The sequence below is a fragment of the Myxocyprinus asiaticus genome, chromosome 19 (assembly GCF_019703515.2).
Source record: "Myxocyprinus asiaticus isolate MX2 ecotype Aquarium Trade chromosome 19, UBuf_Myxa_2, whole genome shotgun sequence".
In the NCBI taxonomy this organism is placed as follows: domain Eukaryota; kingdom Metazoa; phylum Chordata; class Actinopteri; order Cypriniformes; family Catostomidae; genus Myxocyprinus; species Myxocyprinus asiaticus.
Window position 1 is genome coordinate 9,319,061 of NC_059362.1, and position 23,670 is coordinate 9,342,730.

At 38.3% G+C, this 23,670-nt stretch overlaps 1 protein-coding gene across 6 annotated transcripts in view; it reads right to left on the reverse strand.

Moving 5' to 3' along the window:
• Positions 1 to 23,670, reverse strand: part of LOC127456734 (RAC-alpha serine/threonine-protein kinase-like) — an 87,269-nt gene that overhangs the window by 46,437 nt on the left and 17,162 nt on the right. The window contains exon 1 of one of the 6 annotated variants that reach the window (XM_051725270.1): positions 17,496 to 17,643. The exons of 1 other annotated variant lie outside the window; for it this stretch is intronic. The gene's annotated coding sequence lies outside the window, so the exon portion shown is untranslated. Of the gene's footprint in view, positions 1 to 3,105; positions 3,215 to 17,415; positions 17,644 to 23,670 lie in introns of those variants that run through there. 4 more of the 6 variants (XM_051725269.1, XM_051725272.1, XM_051725271.1 and 1 more) reach the window with 4 other exon arrangements.

The following is a 23,670-nucleotide window of genomic DNA, read 5'->3' on the forward strand; positions in this document are numbered from 1 at the left end:
AGCTCTACCACAACTGTGCTCTGAGTAGTAAACAGCACTGTGTGTACAGCAATGTATGGATTTAGCCAGCTGAGCAGGAAGTTGCATATGCTTGGCACCCTCTTAGAGATCTCGCAATGAGGTATAAACCCAGAAGCACCCACTCAGGAAACGTACTGCATACAGACATGAATGAATGTACTGTGCATGAATGCACCTCTCCAGTGACGACCACCGCACTGAACGCTCCCATGATGACAAGTCTCACGAGTGCTCTGCAAGTCTCTAACTTATTTTGCTTCAAGAAATGTTTAAATTAAATTGTCTTAACATGCGCAGGGCAACTATAACAGCTCATATAAGGTAATAAACTGTATTATGATATATGACAGATTATTTGTCCACAGTACCAGTCACAAGTTTGGACACCAACTCATTCTTTATTGTTACTATTCTCCATATTTTTTAATAAAATAAAAATCATCAAACTATGAAATAATACAAGTATGGAAATTATGTAGGGACCAAAACTTTTTGACAATTAAAACTATTTAAAATTTTAGCATCTTCATTATCTCCTTTCAATATGTGTGCCTAAAACTAAATTGCCTCCACAACCACCCCCACCCCCAATGAGCATTGTATTGAAATGTAGAATGTTCCTTAGTTGTATAATTGACGTTGTCATCTTCACATAGAGTTGGTTATATCAGGTGAAAAGTTTAATTTTAACTCTCTTTTTAGCATTCATTGAGCAAATATTTCTCAATAGCTTCATAATAGAAGTGCAAAGATGCTACCCCCATTTGTGAAATAAATTACTATAAATTTGGACAACGGGGTCAAAGTTGTGATGCTCATTTTGGTCCGGATCTATTAAGTTATTCAAAAAAACATAAAAAATTGCAGTTCACACAAAACAACCATTTAAATACACCTGTTCTATGATGAACATGTTTTCAAATACTGAGTTCAAAGTTATTTTTATATTTTTTCTGGGGCTTAAAGTAAGAAATGCCATGTGATTATACTGTCCGGAGACAGCAAAAAAAAATCAATTTTCGTAGTTAATCGCAATTCATCGCAGATTTTGAAAGTGCTGAAATTTGACTCTAAATATACTTAATTTCCTAGCAAAATGCATTTATTTCCTTCATAGGTAAGTAAACATAAAACAATATGTAACAATATAATGATTTATAAACATTTTCCACAGTATAAAGATAGAAATGTACTAAAATAGCACCACTTCAAGTAACATTAAACGCTTCCCAAAGTGGGAATTTGACTAATTGAAAGAACTATTCCCCACATAGGTTGCATTTTCATTGCAATGGGCATTAAATCTATTACTCTCATATACATTAATCAGCCGGCAGACTGTGGCTGTCTGCTTTGTTACAGCAGTCATGAAGCCATGTTCATGATTCGCGCCAGGGCGTCAGCATCAAACACTGCTTTGAACTCCACATGAAAAGACAAAAATGTCTCAATCTACGTTTTGGTGATAGTTAGGACTTGGCGTGATTCTGTGGTAATTAAAATGTGCCTTTCTTAGGCTGAATAAAACTTGATTTCTGTCACAAGTTCCATCTAGGCTTGTTTTGTACAACAAATAGCGTTAAGAGCTCCTTTCCCTGCCACTTTATCACTAACACTGGCTGAGTTCGGAATGGCATACTACCCATTCTACACATCCTACTTCTGCCATATCTGTCTAAAGCAGAAGTAGTATGGTATTATGCCATTCCGAACTCAGTCACTGAATCACTGCTGTTTGTTTGTGGTGTGTGCATCAGTGTAATGACTCCGGGCAACACATCGCAAAGGTTCCGCCCTTCCAACCAGTGTTTATGCTGGTTTATGCTGTATTAACGGTAAATGAGTGAATTGCAATTAAGAAAAATGTACGCGTTAAACTTTTTAAATTACATTACATATGAGTCATTACACTGGCACACACACCACAAACACACACACCAAAGCCCCTATACCAAGGTAAGCCTACAATCTTAGCATAAATTAAAAAATGTTTACCTTGAAAAATATTTTTGTAAACTTTTCTGGAATTAATGATTATGTTGTTTACACTCATGTATTCAAGGTGCAAAGAAAGTATTTTAATACCTTTTACTTGATGGTTACACCACATGGCATTTTTAAAGTCATTAAATCAATTATTTTGTATAAAATGCTCTAAATGTTTTTCAAAACAATTTGAAAGCAAATTGGACACAAAGATTACATTTCTACAAACTTGACACGTGTGCTATAAAGTATTTTTTTTTTTTTTTTACATTTCTCATTGTAATCACCTCAAACAACCTTCTTTGTCAATGACCCAACAGTTAAAAAAAAAAAAAACAGGTCTTCCTTGCTAAAAAGACAAGCTTAGACAGGCATGAATTTCCATGCTGGTCCAGGCAAGTATATGTTGGTTTGGTGCTGGTCTAGCTGGTTGTAGGCCAACAGCTTCACCAGCAAAATTTTGTTGGCAAAATGGGTTGACAAGTTTGTTTATTCTAGTTAAGTTTGTTGACCAAGGAAATCTTGCAAGTTAAACTAATTTAGAAGCCTGGTGTGGACACATCTACAACAGAAGATATGCTGGTGACCAGTAATGCTATTTTTTTTTTTCTTTTTCAATCAGTGCTCATAAAGAGATTTGACACCATTTTTTTGCCACAATTTTAAACAGCACAGCAGTATTAGACCTAGCAGATTAGGGAATTGCTTTGACTTTAGTTCATACTGAGGTCTGTCCATAGATATGTGCCGCCCTTGATGCACCCCACAGCTATGCAGACTTGGGCTTCTTGGAATGCATTGAGAAAGAACAGCGTTACCCTGCCTCACAACCGTCTGCAAAAACAGCCTTATGTGAAGCTCCCCTCCCCCTGCCTCCTGCCCCACAGACCAGCTCCTCCGAGATGTAGGTATTCCTCATCTCTGACACGAAACACACATGCACATACACACAGCAAACCATTGCCAACACTAGGATGCCAACACATGTGCAAAGGCTGCACCAAAAACAAGCTAGCTGACATTCAAACACATAATCTATTAGAATTGTCATAACAAAAATGCCCACACTCTGAAAATACACACTGAAGTACAACTTACTCACAATGATGCCAAGCAAATACCAAGGAGCACACAGACCTACAACTCTCAGGCACAACTACCTTCTCTCTCTCTCTCTCTCTCTCTCTCTCTCTCTTTGTCTATCTGTCTGCCTCTCTCTCTCACACACATACAAAACACACACACACACACACACAGACACACACACATCAGGGAAGCCTCATGTGTGTCTGCTTCACTGTCAGACTCTGATGCTGCCACTGCTGCTTGTCTCGGAGCCTGGCCCCTCCCAAAAGCCGTCACGCTGTGAGAAAAAAAGAGAGAGAGAGAGTAAAAAAGTGGGCGGGTGGCCAAGCCTGTGCTCACTGCAGCACTCCAAATGAACTCAATGGCCTCGCGGAGGGTCACGTGGTGCGTATAAAGCACGAGAGTGAGAGAAAGAGGCCCCTAGGGAGGCCAATGAGGCCACCTGCCTCATTCAACATTTCTGCCCTTGGTCGTGGCTCAGAGGGAGGAAGACGCATCAGTCACACAGTTTTAAGGGGAAGCCAGTGTCTAGTTATGCTTAATGACATCTGTATCTGCGTAGAGCTTGTTAAACTAGCTTGTCAACTCTTGTTATACCAAGTAAGGTTGTCTTTATTTACGGAATTGCAAAGATAATTACTTTTTTCAAACAGGTTTCCCGAATTGTGCGCTCAAATGCGATGGGGGAACCCCAGGGTATGACGTAAGAGGAAAAAACAACTGATCTGCATGTATTTGGGGGTAAAGAGAAAGCCGATTACGCAATGCTTACAAATGCGGACTCCGCTTTAGTGTCTTAAGCAGCTTTCGCAATAAACGACTTTCTGGTGTCCATGCAAACGTGCTATAATTTGACATCCATTCAGTCTCCACAGAAATAATTACTCCATCACCTGTGTAACGTCATTAACGACAGCTCTATATTGTTGAACCAATGTGGTTCGATCAACGGATGTGTGTCAAAATTGCTATGGTTTCGGGAAACTGTTGACTAGCTAGTTAATTTGTCCAGTGATGCATCATATGTCATTGTACAGTAAGCGCACCCCTGATCCGGATGCTCAAACAAACAGGGCAATGTTTTGATATCACACAAAGCCACAGTGTTTACACTTTTTAGGGAAATTGAACTTAAAGAATGCTTTCTGGTAATTGTCTCTGCAATTATTTCAGGTCCAATACAAGTTAAACTCAGTCAACAGCATTTGTGGCATAATGTTGATTACCACAAAAAAATTATTTTGAATAGTCACTCCTTTTCTTTAAAAAAAGCAAAAATCTGGATTACAGTGAGGCACTAACAATGGGGCAATTTTTGAAATGGATTTAAAGGCACGTTTGTGAAGCTTACTATTTTATGAAAGCACTTACATTCATTCTTTTAAGTTTATGGTTGTTTTAGGGTTAAAGGCGTTAAGTCGTTATGGCAAAGAAGTTGTACATTTTATCAGGCTAAAATAATGTTAACACGCGTATTTACGTCTTTACATCTTGTGGCTATAATTTTGAAACAGTGAATCTTTTTTAACGTTAACGGATTTAACCCAGATTTTTGCATTTTTAAAGAAAAGGAGGGACGAGTCTACACTCAAAAAATTAAGTCATTATCATTACTTATTTGAATTGTAGAAATGCAAAGTCTTTAATTCTTTCATTGAGCCAATATAAATTTATTGGATCAAATTAATGTACTATAGTCATTTAAACTCAACTTAACTAGGTTCATCAAACTCAAATGTTTACCACAGACACTTTACTCATAAGTTCAAAAACCCCATTATAAAAATTCTATAGGAAAATCCTGAGGGAACCCATGGCAAATTAGACTTCCGGGTTTGCCAAAAAAATTGACGTCATGGCTGAACATCTCTATGGTAACCCCCAAAACTCCAGCATAACAGACTCTCTTAAAATACCAATGTAACAGAACATTAAACATTAACAAATATCCTCCTATTCTCATCTTCCTCAAAAACACCTAAAATAACACTTAATTTCAACCTTTCCTTATCCAGTCCCAACAGAGCATGCTGGGAAATGGAAATCCCCTGCAAAGTTTCATCAATGCTACATTAACACCACAAAAAGTATTTATGTAGTCTCAACTCAAAGGGTTTAAGTAAACTTATATTTTACAAATTGAAATGGATAGAACACACTGAAATCAAGTTGTGATAAAATGTTTAAGTAAATTGAAACAAGCAACAAAAATCCTTACATTTTTGTGGTAGTCAACATTATGCCACAAATGCTGTTGAATGAGCTTAAGTTGTATTGAACCAGGAATATTCCTTTACCTTGGGCTGTCAGTCGATTAAAAGTTTTCATTACTACATATAATTACATGATATGCCGATTCATTAATTGCAATTGTTGCGTACTGTATATTTAAAAAAAATTCTAAAGGCCCCTAAATAATGATAATTAAATATAAATAAAATACTAAACATAATATTTCTGAATATATTGCACTAATGTGGCAGACGGCAAAAGGATTAGAAGGCTTTATAAGTAAAGGTTTTGTTTGTCTTATTCACATATCATTGAACATAAGCTTACAGTCGACAGCAATCCATTTTGTAAATGAGTTTGTCATCTGTCCTGTTCTCACAGGATGTGTTCTTAATAGAGCTGTCTGAATTAACGCATTAACGCATGCGATTAATTTAAAAAGCTTAACGCGTACGAGTATTGACGCTGACTACCACCCCTGGAGTCGCAAGTTCGAAACCAGGACATGCTGAGTGACTCCAGCCAAGTCTCCTAAGCAACCAAATTGGCCCGGTTGCTAGGGAGGGTAGAGTCACATGGGGTAACCTGGTGGTTCTTGCTCTCAGTGGGGCACGTGGTAAGTTGTGCGTGGATCGCGGAGAGTAGCATGAGCCTCCACATGCTGTGAGTCTCCGCGGTGTCATGCACAACGAGCCACGTGATAAGATGCATGGATTGACTGTCTCAGAAGCGGAGGCAACTGAGACTTGTCCTCCGCCACCCAGATTGAGGTGAGTAACCACGAGGACCTAGTAAGTAGTGGGAATTGGGCATGCCAAATTGGGGAGAAAAGGAGATTAATTTTTTTTTTTTTAAATTCTTAATTGCGATTAACGCATTTACTGTTAATACAACAGTAAATGGGCAGAGCGGAGCCTTTGAACAGTGTCCACCCGGAGTCATTACACTGGCACACACACCACAAACACACACACCAGAGCCCCTATACCAAGGTAAGCCTACAATCTTAGCATAAAATAGCATCACGTGGCGGTCCGCTACGCTCTCTCCTTTGACGGAGGACGTTATCTAAGTAAATAAAAGAATCTCTGCACACACACAACAGTGCTTCCATGATAAAAATATGGAGAAAGGACCTTTTAATGCTATTTGATGTACAAAACAAGCCCAGAGGGGACTTGTGATAGAAATCAAGCATTTTAATTACCACAGAAACATGTCAAGTCTTAACTATCACGAAAACACAGAATGAGACGTTTTTGTCTGCAAATGCTCTTCACGTGGACTTCAAAGCCCCGCTGGCGTTGACGCCCTGATGCAAATCACGAATGCAGCTTCAAGATTGTTAATATTGTGGAGGATGACAGTTTAACCCTCATACCCTGTTCGGTCATTTTTGACCGAAATCCATTTCATTTCCTTTATCTGACGGGTACGAGACTTGGTGACTTTTCATCCATTTGAAATCTGAACACACACACAAAGAAATTGGAGTTGATTCGATCAGTCTAAGTGGTAGAAAAAAAAAGTTACACTTGTACTGTTCCCGGTCAAAAGTGACTGCCATAGGAAATGAATGGGAAACACTAAAAATCACAGATTTTTTTCATTATTCAGTATATAAAATCTAAAAAATAGCCACAATGCATAAAAAACACACACAGACATGAAGGGGTGAGACTACCAAACATCAAGAGTGCACAGCTACCAAACATCAAGAGTGCAAAACACACACACAAAAAACTGAACTGGTCAGACTATAAAACAGATTTTATTTTTTTGGTCACAAAAATAAATAAATAAATCAGCCACAATGCAGAACACACACACAACAAAATGAATTGGTGACACCATAACATATCTACAATGCCGAACACACACACACACACACACACACACACACACATTCATCTTGTTACAACCAGGGATAAATAAGGTTATTACTTGTTATTCTACTAATTTCAGGTATGCAAAACTGACAAAAATAACCTCAAACAAATCAAACAAAATGCTAAACTTTGACAAATGTAGTCTTGGATAATGTTTAAATATATATCTAAATGCAGAACTTGTGACAAAATCTAGAAATCATCTTCTCTTCAACCAGGGATGAATAAGTAGTTCTCTGCAGCCATCTAGTGTTTATACTTGTAATTTCATCTGGTTTTTCTTTTTTAAATGGACAGCACAGTTTGATTCTCGAGACTTTAAGCTTTCAAATGGTATATAATTTATGAGGACTGGCTCAGTATTTGAGAAAATATTCATAAGAAAAGTAAAACAAAGTAAATTTTCAAGCTCAAGCTCAAGGTCATATAGGTAAATAAATTAATAAATAAAATAAAAAAAGGTCTAAATACCACCAGCGGTCACTTTTGACCGGGAACAACTGGAACGTGATTTAATGATGAACAGTGCATAAGGGTTAAGAGATTTAGTGCCCATTGCAATGAATATGCATCCTATGGGGAGACTGCCAGTTAGACTTTGTTTGGAAAATGTTAATAAAGCATTATATTGATACATTTTGTTTAGCTTTCTACTCTAAGATGGAAATAAATGCATTTTGACAGGAGAAGTATTTATAGTCAAATTTCAGAATTTTCAAAATCTGCGATTAATCACGACTAACTACAATCAAAAGTGCGATTAATCGCGATTAAAACTTGTAATCAACTGACAGCACTAGTTCTTAAGTTTCGTCAGTGCTATTTTTAATGATATTGTCATCTATGTACACATGCATTAGATGCTTTTGGACCGTCTCACTGGTTTTCAGCATCATAAATGCCGTGTTTTAAAACACTGTGTCAAGTTAAAAGTAGTTTTGAAAATCGCATCTCGAGATCCCATACATTCTGTTGTGCTTAGTAGCGGTCAAGAATGTGTTCTGTGTGACCGGCTCTCATTCTGTGGCTGCGCTGCTTTTGATGAAGCGTGCTGACTGGCCCCTGCAGCACGCCTCTTAAAACACACATACCGTAAGCTTGAATTGCTTCAAATGTAGTCAAATGTCAAATGTAAAAAATCATTTTATTACAGAATTTTGTTATGGGTCAGGAGGCATGATAAATTGCGTTACATTTTTTGTATGTGTTAAATCGACAGCCCTAATTCTAACATAAAAAAATATTACACACATCACTTTTATTTGCTGTTAAACAAATCATTCTGTGTCGCACAAGGACAAAAAAGACCTATTTTGCTGCTGCTCACATGAGTTAATGAAACTAATGGTTTAAGAAGTAGCATAAACAACAACTCAAAACATTAAAAGATATTTTCTACTCCTAAAATTTTAGATTCATCTTCAATTCATACTTGACCTGGCAGAGTAGCGGCCAACAATAAATGTGTAAATATTAGAGGGGTATTTACCAGGCCAAATATAAAGCTAATTTCCCGATGCATCTCCTGAATTCTAATTATTCCGGGCAAGACAACATGGCCCTGAATTACTGCTTTTGAAGGGTTGTTTGTTTTTAACGTTCAGTTCCTTAGCAACTGCTATCCCCCTGGTTGAGAATGGACCACCTTCAGAGAGCCGCCAGATTTTTTCAGCCTGAGCCTTAAAAGCGGGTCATATTTTTCTCTCTCAACATGTGAACAGTCTTTGGACAGTGGGCCTTAACTGCACCTTTAAATTCCCTTTTCAACATTTCTTAGAGAATTAAATGTTGATGAGATGATTTGTATAAAATGATCTCAAATTCCCAGTACTCTCTAACAATAAAGAAAGGACATTTATGGCTTTTTCCAACATTCTACACACAAGGTAGTAATATCTACTGATCAAGTTTCACACAGAAAACATGAAAACTTGATTTACCACCACATTGTACAAATGTTCCAAACACTTCCAGGAATAAGATAGGCAACATCTGGGACAGATGTACATACATAAAATCATAAACTGTGATGAATGGCCACATGAATGGCTGCTGTACTAACCAATCAATTGTACTGAACTGCTCTCAAACCAGGCTGTAAATGGCGAACTGCATTGTGTTGTGCATGCGTTCAATTTTCAACAAATTTGAAATGCATTATACAGCAAAGTTCTTGGGACCTGTGCAACCTCATACAAATTAAGTGGCATTTAAAATATGGAGTTAGTGCATGTCTACTCTTCTTCAATACAATATCATCAGCTATAAACAAAAATTGGCACGCCTTAGAGTTGCCTAGTGCTGACTCACGGACTGATCTCACAGTGAATCGGAAACAGTAGGTTGACTTTTCTTTAGATAAAATCAGTCTGTGCTTACCGAAATTGGAAACACTGCCCACAGTGGCCAAAGTGGTAAGTGTTGTTGGGCGTATGGGCACATGTGAACTCCATTTTCTGAGTGAAATGTTGACAGAGGGGCGCCAAAAGCAAGTTGTGAAGTGAGTTGTTTTCAGCTGTACAGGATGTAATACAGTGACAAGGAATGCATATTTTAAAAACTGTACCCCCCGGGGGCCTGGGTAGCTTAGTGAGTAAAGACACTGACTACCACCCCTGGAGTCGCGAGTTCGAATCCAGGGCGTGCTGAGTGACTCCAGCCAGGTCTACTAAGCAACCAAATTGGCCCGGTTGCTAGGGAGGGTAGAGTCACATGGGGTAACCTCCTCGTGGTTGCTATAATGTGGTTCTCGCTCTCAGTGGGGCGCATGGTGAGTTATGCGTGGATGCCGTGGAGAATAGCGTGAAGCCTCCACTCGCGTTATGTCTCCGCAGTAACGCGCTCAACAAGCCACGAGATAAGATGCGCAAATTGACTGTCTCAGATGCGGAGGCAATGGAGATTCGTCCTCCACCACCCGGATTGAGTCACTACGCCACCACGAGGACTTGGGAATTGGGCATTCCAAATTGGGGAGAAAAGGGGAGAAGAAAAAAAAAGAAAACTGTACCCCCATCCTAAACCATCAATGGAGTAAAAATGTAATGTTCGAGGGAAAAATGCAACCTCCAAATCGGACTCATCACTGATTATGTGAATGCGATTATTTCCTGGATACAAAGCAGGATCCAAAACCAGGTCTCCTACACTGCTGACAAAATGCGATTCAAGTCACGCCACAAGGGCAGGTATCTACACTTGAGCCTATGCAAAAATGGAGATGCCGCTTGTCTGTTAGCCCTTTTCCACCGAAACTGCGTTGGATATCGTGCCGAGCCTGTGTTCGGCTGGTTCACGGCCGGGGCAATCTGGGGCCTATCGTATATTGGCCACGCTTTTCCACTGACTTGAGAGCCAAATGGTGACGTAACGGGTTACGTGGATAGGGTACATGGTAGTTTTATGTGACTACCTTAAACCAAAACAAAAATCGCATGTCACTGTGTTTGTGTAGCCTACAGTTTTAACTCCTGTTTTTTGAGGACATATTTAAACATATAGAGAAATGCAATCCAACATTTTTACATTGCTCAATTTTGCCAGAGATGATACTACGCCCAAGACGACAGGTAAAGTAATTACTATAAAATAATTGTAATTTTTTTTCAATAATTAAACATTTTAAAGTGGCTTATCTATAAATTGTAACAGTGGAATCATTATTAACATTGGTGTAGCAGATGGTTATATTTGGATTTTTGCTATTGCATATAATATCCTGTTTACGTCTTAATTGAGAATCCCACCGGTTTACATAACAGATAGCAGCGATCGTCCTGACTAAATGAGTAATCCTCTTACTGAACAAAACAATGCACAAAATAAGATGAGAAGAGTGTTAGGAAAGTAAAAAATTTGGCAAATATAATTAATAACCATGATCAGCTGCAGAAGACACCGGCGATTCTATGTTTATCTCAAGCGAGGACAGACTGAATTCAATGCCTCGGTTAGTTAGCTGGATGGTTGGTGTCCGAGCACAGAGTCCAAGACTTCATTGCTCTCTCCACTGCCACTTTTGCTTGGGACTCTTATGCTCCCTGTACTTTCTTCTCACTCTTTCCATTTTTTTATGATTTGGTAAATCGTCCGAATGAAGCCAGTGAGCATAATTTCTTAGTCTCTCCTCGTATACTTTTGTCCTTAGCGATCTCTCTAGTTTATCTTTGATTTCCTTAGAAGACCATATCACATGCATCGCTCATTTCGTCCGTGTTTCCTGAACGCTTTTGATGTCTGACATTTTTGTGGGGTTTTTATTGTTGTTATAGAGTGAAAAAGTACTCCTTGCTGCAGATGGTAGCTACTGTTGTTGTTTGGAAAACTACCTGGTGACAAAACATAATAATGCCCTCCGCCCCCCAACGTAATCGGTTCCTGTGTAGAGACAAGCAAGCTTTTGGGGCCAATGAGGAACCAGATTTTCTGCCCCGGAACTGCCTTCACAGTGATGGAAATGCACTGAACAGTTTGAGAATTCGCACCGGCCCAGGAACCCACCCCCGAACCAAGGCTGCATTTCCCAAAAGCATCGCAAGCTTAAGTTGATCGTAGAGACCTTTGGTGCCAATGGTTTCAACGATCTACTTAGGCTTACGATGCTTTTGGAAAATGCAGCCCATGTCATGGAAAAGGGCTAAGTGAGTCGGCATAATGTGTCCGATCCTAGGGTACTGGAACTCTTGGAAACAACATGCCGACTTCCCGTGTGATCATGTTGGACCTCACCAGTGCTTGCAACAGAGCCAACTCTGATTTATCAGTGACTTTTCTCACCTGTTACATGAGTCCTTAAACCCATGCAATTTAGAGTTCTGGACCACTGTGTCTTTAAAGGCATAGTTCACACAAAAATACAAATTATGTCATTGTTAACTCACCCTCAAGGTTTTTCAAATCTGTGTAACTTCCTCAGTCAATGACAGCCTCAGTCAATATTTACCTTTTTTTTTTTTTACAATGAAAGTAATTGGTTACTGAGTCTACCATTTTGCCTAAAATTTCCCTTGTGTTCCACATAAATAGAAAAGCATATAGGTTTGGAACAAGTGATGACAGAATTTTCATTTTTGGGGTGAACTATCCCTATAAAATGTCATGCATTGCCCTAAAATACTCATAGCACAAAAAGAAAATGGTGCAATACTTCAGTCATAGTTAAAAGCAGGTGGTTACGTGCAGAGAACTGCAGACTTGTAGTCAGTCTTCAATTCTCATTTGTAGCTGTGTGGTCTAAGTCTGTCAACATGTTTGTAGCCAGGACAAACAGCACTGTAATTTAAAATTTCGAGCAAAGGCCTTTTATTTGCTCATTGTGGTTGGCTTCCGCAATCATTGCGTGCATCTCTGTTTGACACTATTGAGTGTCGTTTTTCCCGAGAACTGGTTCATCATCATTAAGGTGTTCCAGAATCTATGACAATGAAACACTGTCAATCTACAGTATAAATTTGTGTGGATACATAAAGAGACATTTGAATTTGGAAAGCACCAGTTAATGGTTTCATCTAAAAATGGTGCATTCTGTACATTTTGGACAGATTTCTATTTATAGTAATATCTAATCATAGCCACTGAAGCTTTTTGTTTAATTATACAGAAATGTGGCACAGTTTACATAAGCTCCTCTCAATCACTCATGAAGACAAAATTTGGTTGTTTGTTGATTGCTATGAGTATTTCCTAAATGCACAAATTTGAAACCAAAACTGAAAGATAATTCTATACAATTGCTTGCACGGGGACTGAAGATCAGAGCATTCCAAACAAGTGCATAATGACATGGACAAATCATCTTTTTTTATCTACTTATAAGTAGAAATAAAGTACTGTAAATGTAAAGTGGTAAAGTAGATATAAATATCTGAACATATTGACCATAACAATGTAATGTGTTTGGCCATTTGAGCCCGATTTAAATTTTGATAGTATATATTTGATATATATTTGATAGACACATGTTTTTGTCAACACAACTGTTCATCTGATATCTATCTATCTATATATATATAGATAGATATATATAGAGAGAGAGAGAGAGAGATATTACGGTGGCCGTGAAGTGCAAAACAAAATAACAAATCTAAAACCACAACGGCAAATCCAAAGACAAAATAACAATTCAGAAACACATCAACAAATCATAAAACACAACAGCAAGACAGAAAACACAACAGCAATTCAGTCGAAATGGAAAGGGTAGGTACCATAGCTTCTCACCTGATTGGCTGTGTGGAGAATACCTCCTTTCCTCAGGACTGGTTCTCTGCCCACTTGTGAGATTATTTCAAAATTCATTCCAAATGCTCAATTACTGAATATTGTGAGTGGTTTGTCACTCAGTAAAACAGTAATGGGACACTTTATAACACAGAGAGCAAAAACTGTGAGCGGGAAAAGTTTTAGGTACGATGTTCATCTACGGTGTGTAAGGGACCGTCTAAAAATTCAAATTGCGCTAATACGCCGGTGTCCAAGCTTTCATTCAATTGACTTGCATGTTCTAACATAACAAACACTGTTATTAAAGAAGCATTTTCTCATTCTAAAGGTTGCAGTAGACTGCCGGCATGATGGCTCACTTTCTACATTTGAAGCCAGTATGTCCAATTATGAGTATAGTGTTCAATTATTCTCGAAAAAAAAATTGCTGAAATTTTACCAAGATTTTATTTTCATATTGTAAAGGTTGTAGAAGGCCGCTATTAGATATGCTGATTTATTCTAGGTGAGATTATCCAAGGATGTGGAATTATACATATACAGTATTCAATTCTTTTTTTAAATAATAATAATAGTAATAATAATAATAATAATATAAGCAATAGCCTCTTTTCCTCCATCAGGCCAAACTGTTCTTGTTGTGAAACTGTTCTGTTCTGTGCCGATCCGGGCCAGCTGGCATGGTTACAGATTTTTTTCCACTGTGGTGCTGAAAACAGACTTCGAATGTAAACAAGAAATACGTCAGTCCTTATCTTGGAAACGCAAGAGTTTAAGGACCGCGTGAGAAGTGTTTACTTTGCCCAAATAGTGTGCTTGGCCAGCTACAGTGAAAAAATGAGTAACACTGGCAAGTGACCAATCGTGAGTTGCGATGTCACTACAGGCATTCCACCAGCACAGTTGAGCACGGTTGTCTAACCGATAACTGAGAATTCTGGGCCGAGAACGCTTTCTAATCGTGCTGTGCCAAATCGTGCCCTGGTGGAAAAGCTACTGTAACCATTCCTCACCGTTCTCAGAAACTTTCAGCCCGATAGTGGAAAAGAGATTAATGTAAATTAGTCAATCACTCCACTGGCATCCTGCTGTAATGTAAAAATTACATCTTGTTTAATTTTAGTGGTGTTTTTTCTAAAATATTGGATACTGTATCCATATAATTAGATATAGTACTTGGAAAATCTATCCTTTGGCAGCAAAGTTTATTTTTTTTATGCCACCAAGTGTTTTAGAGCAGGTTGTGGACTTTAAGACAGTCCCTTACGCAGTAGATGAACCAAGAAGTTTCCTGTTACTGTTTTCCCAAGAGAAAAAGGACTAGGTCTCATTCACACAGCCAATCAGGTGACAAGCTAGGGAACTTACCCTCAGTGGCGGATTTAGGCATGGGCGACATGGGCAGTTGCCCAGGACGGCATCTTGCGGGGGGGCGGCAACTTTGGGGGCGTGTTGAAGCGGGTTTCGTCCAGGGCGCCATACAAGCTAGAACCGCTACTGCCTACCCTTTCCATTTCGACTGAATTGCTGTTGTGTTTTCTGTCTTGCCGTTGTGTTTTCTGAATTGCCGTTGTGTTTTCTAACTCGTTGTTTGTTTCTGGATTTGGTGTTGTGTTTTCGGATTTGCTGTTGTGTTTTATGATTTGTTGATGTGATTCTGATTTGTTATTTTGTCTTTGGATTTGCCGTTGTGTTTTTAGATTTGTTGTTTTGTTTTGCACTTCACGGCCACTGTAATATATATATATAGACCAGCAAGGTTTTGGGGCCGGTGAGGAACCAGATTTTCCACCCCGGAACTTCCTTTACAGCGATGGAAATGCGCTGAACATTTCGAGAATTCGCACTGGCCCAGGAACCCACCCCCGAACCAGGGCTGCGTTTCCTTTTTAGAAGTAAAAAACACACACACACACACACACACACACACACACACACATATATATACATATATATATATATATATATAAAGTTAAAAAAAAAAAAATTTTAATAAAAAAAAACATATTATACAAATAAATAGGCCTACCCCAATTGCAAAAGTATGAAAAATGCTAATAAAAACAAAAAGGAGTGATTTGTAAATTATATTCAGCTTTTGCTAAATTGAAAGCACAACAACCACACATTATATGATGTTAATGTACAGTAATGTACAGTAATTTCTAATCAGATGATTGCAACACGCGTAATTTAAGACTAATAACAATTTGGAGAGTTAAAATAACAAGGCGATGTGAAACAGCAGATGTTAAACAGGTGAGGCAATAGTGTCATAGTATATTTGGAGCCTCCAAAAACAGCCTAGTCCTTCAAGAGCAAGGATCATTCGAGACTTGACAATTTGCCAACGGATGCTTCAGCAAATAATCCAGCATTTTGAGAACAATGTTCCCCAAAGACAAATTGGAAGGATTTTGGGCATTTCACCCTCTACAGTGCACAATATAGTTAAAAGATTCAAGGAATTGTCAAATCTCGGTGCGTAAAGGGCAAGACAACAACCACTTCTGAAAGTGCATGATCTCTGATCCCTCAGACATCACTGACTTAAAAAACATCATTCATCTGTAATGGATATCATGAACAAGGGCTTGGTATAACTTTAGTAAATCTTTGTTAGTCAACACCACTCGCCACTGCATCCACAGATGCAAGTTAAGACTTTACTATACAAAGCAGAAGCCCTACATCAACACTGTCCAGAAGCACTGCCGACTTCTGTGGGCTCGGTCTCATCTTAGATGGAAAGTAGAACAGTGGAACTGTGTTTTTCGGCCCGATGAGTCCAATGAGACATTGTGTTCTCCGGGCCAAAGAGGAAAAGGACCATCCAAGCTGTTATCAGCGTCAGGTCCAAAAGCCAGTGGCTGTATGTGCCAGGGGTGTGTCAGTGCCCATGGCATGAGTAGCTCTCACATCTGTGAGGGCACCATTAATGCAGACAGATATGTACAAATTGTGGAGCAGCATATACTGCCATCCAGCACCATCTTTTCCAGGGATGTCCCAGAATTTTCAGCAGGGCAACTTCAAACCACATACTGGCCTAAAAAGCAGAGAGTGCGGGTGCTAGATTGGCCTGCCTGTAGTCCTGACCATCTCCAACTGAGAATGTGTGGTGCATTATGAAGCGCACAATATGGCAACAAAGACCCCGTAGAATTGTGCAGCTGAAGACCTGCATAATGGATGAATGGGGGGAAATTCCACTTTCTAAACTTAACAAACTTGTGTCTTCAGTGCCTAAATGCTTAATAAGTGTTATTTGAAGAAATGATGATGTTTCACAGTGGTAAACACTCGACTGTCCCAACTTTTTTGAAATGTGTTGCAATCATCTGATTTGAAATTACTGTACATAATTTTTTATTTATTTTTTAAACTATGAAATTCACAAGGTAAAACATACAATGTTCAGTTGTGGTGCTTTCAATAAGGATGAATATCATTTACAAATCACTCCTTTTTGTTTTTATTAGCATTTTTCATATTGTCCCAACCTTTTTGGAATTGGGGTTGTACTTTACTATAAAAAGACTATAGGAGCAAGCAATACATTGGTCAAAAGCAGGCAGACTAGTCCTAGTGGTTTCACGACTGAACTCGTTGACATCCACCACGACCACAATCTCGTGTGCTCTGCAAAAATTAAAACTATTTCTCATCCTTAGAGCTGACGTGCTTTTTCAAACAGCACTCCTGCATAAATTACCCGTTGTTTAATCGTCTAAAGCTCGCTACACGTGATAAGATGACGCTCACTTTTATATACAGATTTTATAACAATATTTGTGTACAGTCAAGTCCAAATGTTCAAAGCCAGAGGAACCAATCTCATGCTCAGACCAGCCCAAATTCAAAACATCTGACATGCATACTTCGATCAAATAGGTCCATCGGTTTCTCTAGCCACACATTCATAGTTTTAAACAAATAAGCCATAAAAAAACACATCTCGATATGCATATGTATTTACATCACGTCCATACCCCAACACTTCAGATGCGACATCGGCTCATTTCCAAAATTCTTCAAGCGTCTTATCGTGCGACTTACTTCCATCAATGAGTAAAAGCGGGTGCTGACGATCTCTCTCTCTCTCTCTCTCTCTCTCTCTCTCTCCTACTCGGCGTGTTCTTCATCCGTCACCTCATTCGGCTTTTCTGTCGTTCGTTCGGGAGATTTCAGTGAGATGCAGTAAGAGGGGAATGAGTTGCACACGCGCTGACGTCAGATGTCCTTAAAAAAGACTTTACATTTCCTCAAAGATGCCTTATAACGATGTTTCATAGTAAAAAGATCAGATTTAATAGCTAAGAGGGTGGGAGCTAACAATTAAAGGATATTTGCCATTATCACATTTAAGACTTGTCATCCAACAGGCCACATAAGTGCTGGCAGTGTTTAAAAAGTAAAATTGTGATCATGAAAAAGATGTGTAACACTTTACATCAATGTTCCCTTTGTTAAGGGTTTATAAAGTGTTAATTAATGACTAATAAGTAATTTACATATGCATTATAAATCATTGATATGCAGTTATAACAACATAAAAAGGGTGACTAATATAAATAGGCTTAATGTTAATCATATATATATATATACTGTATATTGGATCCAAAAAGTCGCCGTTTGGGTTTAAATAATCAGATACTTAAGAGATTGGATCATTATTGCAGTGATTAATATGTTTCGGAAGGCGTATCCCGTGGTCGTGGAAAAGTTGTTACTGTGTTTCAGAAGTGGCACATTATTGGCCTGCATCAAGCAAAGAAAACGACTAAGGAGATTGCTGAAATCAATGGAACTGGGTTAAGAACTGTCCAACGCATTATTAAAACCTGGAACGATAGTGGTGAACCATCAGCTTCGCGTAAGAAATGTGGTTTAGAAAAAAATCTTGAATGATCGTGATCGGAGATCACTAGAACGCTTGGTGAAGTCACATCGCAAAAATCGACAGTAGAACTCACGGCTGTTTAATATTGAAGTAAGAGAATTTCCACATGCACAATGTGACGAGATCTTACAGGACTGGGACTAAACAGCTGTGTGGCCACAAGAAAGCCACTTGTTAGTGCGGCTTCAGTTTGCTAAGGAGCATAAAGATTGGACTGTAGAGCAATTGAAATAGGTCATGTGGTCTGATGAGTCCAGATTTACCCTATTCCAAAGCGATGGACGCGTTAGGGTAAGAAGGGAAGCGCATGAAGCGATGCGCCCGTCATGCATAGTGCCCACTGTACAAGCCTCTAGAGGCAGTGTTATGATCTGGGGTTGCTTCAATTGGTCAGGGCTAGGCTCAGCATGTTATGCGGCAGTAAAATGAAGTCAGCTGACTGCCTGAATGTACTGAATGACCAGGTTATTCCATCAATGGATTTTTTTCTTCTCTGATGGCATGGGCATATTCCAGGGCGACAATGCCAAGATTCATCGGGCTCAAATTGTGAAAGAGTGGTTCAGGGAGCATGAGGAATCATTTTGACACATGAATTGGCCACCATCATCGTCATCAATACAAGATCTCAGCCAAACATTAATGCAACTCTGGATGGAAATAAATGTTGTGACGTTGCATAAGGTTGTTGAAACAATGCCATGACGAATGCACGCCGTAATCAAAGCTAAAGTCAATGAAATATTAGAGTATGCAATTTATTTTAACATTTTTTTTGGCCAGGCAGTGTTTATACAGTATATATATACATATAGGATATATAGCCTATATACATGTATACAGTGCTGTGAATAAGTATTTGCCTCCATCCTGATTTCTTCTGTTTTTGTGTATATCTCATAATAAATTGTTTCAAAAATTCAAACAAAATCTAACATAAAACAAAAGCAATCTGTGTAAACACAAAATAACAAAAGTTTTTAAATGATGTTATTTATTGAAGCATAAAAGTTATCCAATACCAACTGGGCCTGTGTGAAAAAATATTTGCCCCCTTAGTTACTAAATCCATAGATCTCTGAAACTGCATTCATAATGGGGTTCAGCTGGACTAGACACACCCAGGCCTGATTACTACCAGCCCTGTTCAATCAAATCAACACCTAAATATAACTTTTTTAGCAGCATGAAGTTGGCTAAAAGGTCTCACCCAGTAGCACCTTTGCCAAGGTCGAAAGAAATTCCAGAAATTTTATGGAAAAGGGTGATTGAAATACATCAGGCTGAGAAGGGTTACAAAGCTATTTCAAAGGCTCTGGGACTTCAAAGAACCACAGTGAGAGCCATTATCTCCAAATGGAGAAAACTTGGCACAGTAGTGAACCTTCCCAGAAGTGGCCGACCTTCCAACATTTCTCCAAGAACACAGCGACGAGTCATCCAGGAAGTCACAAAAAAGCCAAGGACAACATCCAAGGAACTGCAGGCATCTCTCGCATCAATAAAGATCACTGTTTATTACTCCACTATCAGAAAGACACTGGCCAAAAATGGCATCTATGGAAGAGTGGCATGGTGAAAACCCCTGCTAACCCAGAAGAACATTAAGGCTCATCTGAATTTTGCCAAAACACACCTTGATGATCCTCAAACCTTTTGGGAGAATGTTCTGTGTACTGATGAGTCGAAAGTGGAACTGTTTGGAAGACAGGGGTCCCGTTACATCTGGCGTAAATCAAACACAGAATTCAACAAAAAGAACATCATACCTACGATCAAGCATGGTGGTGGTAGTGTGATGGTGTGGGGATGATTTGCTGCTTCAGGGCCAGGGCGACTTGCAATTATTGAGGGAAACATGAATTCTGCACTCTACCAGAAAATCCTAAAGGAGAACGTCCGGTCATCAGTCTGTGAGTTGAAGCTCAAGCGCAACTGGATTATGCAGCAAGACAATTATCCAAAGCTTTGGAGTAAGTCCACCTTTGAATGGCTCAGAAGAAGCAAAATTAAAGTTTTGGAGTGGCCTAGTCAAAGTCCTGACTTGAACCCGATTGAGATGCTGTGGCAGGACCTTAAATGGGCAGTTCATGCTCGAAAACACTCCAATATGGCTGAACTAAAGCAATTCTGCAAAGAAGAGTGGGCCAAAATTCCACCACAGCATTGTGAAAGACTGATCTCCAGTTATCGGTAGCGTTTGGTTGCAGTTGTTGCTGCTGAAGGTGGCACAACCAGCTATTATGTTTAATGGGGCAGTTTTTCACATGGGTGATATAGGTGGTGGATAACGTTTTTGCTTCAGTAAAAAAAAAAAATATATATATATATATATATATATATATATTTGAAAACTGTATTTTGTGTTAACTCAAGTTGCCTTTGTTTTATGTTATATCTTGTTTGAAGATCTAAAACAATTTAGTATGAAAAATACACAAAAACAGAAGAAATCAGGAAGGGGGATAATCAGAAATAATTTTTCTAAATCTCTCTCTCTCTCTCTCTCTCTCTCTCTCTATATATATATACCTGTAAGGGTTCTTTCTAGATAACAGGCATCCATTTGATTTTCCAGGGAAGTAAATCACTAGCTTAAGCTTATAGTTTATAACTATTTCTACTTCCTATTTACAGGCCATTACTTTTTAGTAATGTTTAGTCAGTTCCTCATGTTTCCACATTTTTAACCTGAAATACTTAAAAGGGATAGTTCACCCAAAAATGAAAAATAATTTCTTCACCCTCATGCCCTCTAAGATGTGCTTGACTTTATTTCTTCTGCAGAACACAAACGAAGATTTTTAGAAGAAAGCTGGTTTTGGGTGAGAACAGACCAAAATATAACTCCTTTTTCACAGGACATCTTGACAGCAGTCTGCTTGGCAATCATGATTTCAAACTCGATTACACTTCCTATAGCGCCATCTAGCGCTCTGGCAATGAAAAAGGTGTTTTAAAATGTATTTCAAGGGTGTACCTTTAGACCTGCAACAGGGGGGCTATTACCACAGATACTATCCTTTCATTTATTGGACAGTTATTAAAAAACGTTTACATTTAATCACCCTGAACAAAACTGTAAATCATAAACAAGTATTTTGTCTTAAAATAAATATGATAATTTCAGAGATTCTCATTACATAAATGAGCAACATTTTAAAAATGATTAAATATTATATCAAATTACCTCAAAATCAAACTTTGGTCAATTTCAATGGCCCTAATTTGGACAGAACTTTTTCTTCTTCTTCTTCTTCTTCTTTTGTTTTTAAATGTGTAATTTATTGCCTTTAAGTTGTCTGGTAAATTATTAACTAATGGGAGATTAATTGTTGCACAAATAGATCTTTCAAAAGATGTTGCTATTTTAACTTGGCATAGCTGTAAGAAAATTCAAGATTTTATTAAGGACTTGCATTTCTGTGACCCTTTTAGAAGGACATACCCAAACAAAAAAGAATACAATTAAATCACTCACAAATTATTATTTTATTTCAAGTGACATTTTTTCTACAAATCTTGGATTGTGCCCAATCGATTCAATAGTGATATCAGTGCATGCTCGGTTGTAAAGATGCATGTGATCAATGCACTTTGCCTTGCTCGTTCTACTTACGCAAAAATTGTGTCACCGAATTGACGTAATAACTCTCTAATATTTTGATAAAGTTTGTAGTTTTGTAGTCTTTACTCACATACATTGCTCTGAGAAATTCATAATTTCTATGGCCAGAGCTGACAGCTTTGGAACAAATAGCAATCAAGAATCCAAATGGTAGGGGACAAATGTAATTTGTACAGTATAACAAAGTCCAACTGACTATACAGCAGACCATAAAAGATCTGTAAGAAAAGATAACACAAAATTGACAGTAGTGTTGTACAATGAGAACCCATGTCACCCAAGCAACATTATATTTGATCATAATATCGCTGATTTTTTAAGTAAGTGTAATACATACAGAAGAAATGTATTATATTTGGTAATGTGCAAAAATGCAAGAATAAAGTGTTTGATGTGATATATGAAGTAGTAGGGAGAAGCACCCCTTCATACCCTAAATTTTGTATTTTGGGGCATCTTCCAAAAGACAATGACACCGAACAGCATTTATGTTGTATGTTATTTAAAAATCAATGTTATTTGGCGGGAATTATGGCAACAATGGTTTTGTTCTAAATCTCCTCATTTATGTCTAGCCATTGATCCCACTACCCTGTCTTTCCTAGAAATGGGGAAAATCTGGAAAATGTGTCCCGTTTTTCTTCCTTGATGGTTATTCTTTTGAATTTATTGTGTGCTGTTTGGGGTTCTGTATCACAAATGTAATAAGCCACAGCGTGCGTACCCTAAGTGCCAAATGGCAAACATTTCTACCAGAAACAGTCGGCACAGCACTGCATTTAAGAAGTTTATTATATATTAATAAAACAGATAATATAATAAAGTCCTTTGGCGTAAGCCCCTGTCCGACGGTCAAAAAGAGAATCCTGAGTGAACCGTTAAAACCTGCTGGGAGGACAGCAGGGGCAAGGAGCCTAGGACAGGGACTCAACTGGCGGTGGAAGGGGTGGAGGAGGTTGCCACGTAGGCACACTGTAGGCAGCAGTATGGGAGGCTGTTCACAGACCTATAAAGCAAGAGGTGTGATATGATTGGTTAAACAAAATTACGAATGAGAGAACGACGTGCCTGACTACTACGAGTCTTCCTGATAGCACAACTGCTATGCTTTCAGTTCTCTGAGAATATTTCTGAATCCTGTTTAAAATCTGAACTAGCGATGCCCGATTCACAAAATGTATTATTCTTTTGAGTCATTCTTTTCAGTGAATTGGCCAAACAGGCACATACCTAAGAACACAGAACAAACAGAGCGCTGGATGAAGTTTCTACAATCAAATGATCAATTTTATTTTATTTTTTTAGAGAAGCTTCACATTTCTGCCTTTAACCCTTGTGCATCAATAAACAAAAGTTACTCAGAGGTCCAGGACAAAAATGTCCACGTCAAAAAACTGCCATAATAATATTATATATTAATATTATTTTCCACTTTCAATGAGTTAAGTTTTTTAACCAACATCAGTCTTGATCATAACTACCAAATATTCATTCATTTTCAGGATTTTAACCCTTTAAATGCCAGTTTGTTTATATAATGCCACTGTTGTTTTTTTACACATACACAATTTCTCAATACACACATACAAAACACATTCTGACATCCATACCAACACACCCACACAGCAGTGCTCTATAATACAGCAAACAGAAAATAGGAAAAAAGCATGCATTTGCTCCATAGGCTAAACATGAGGAAAAAT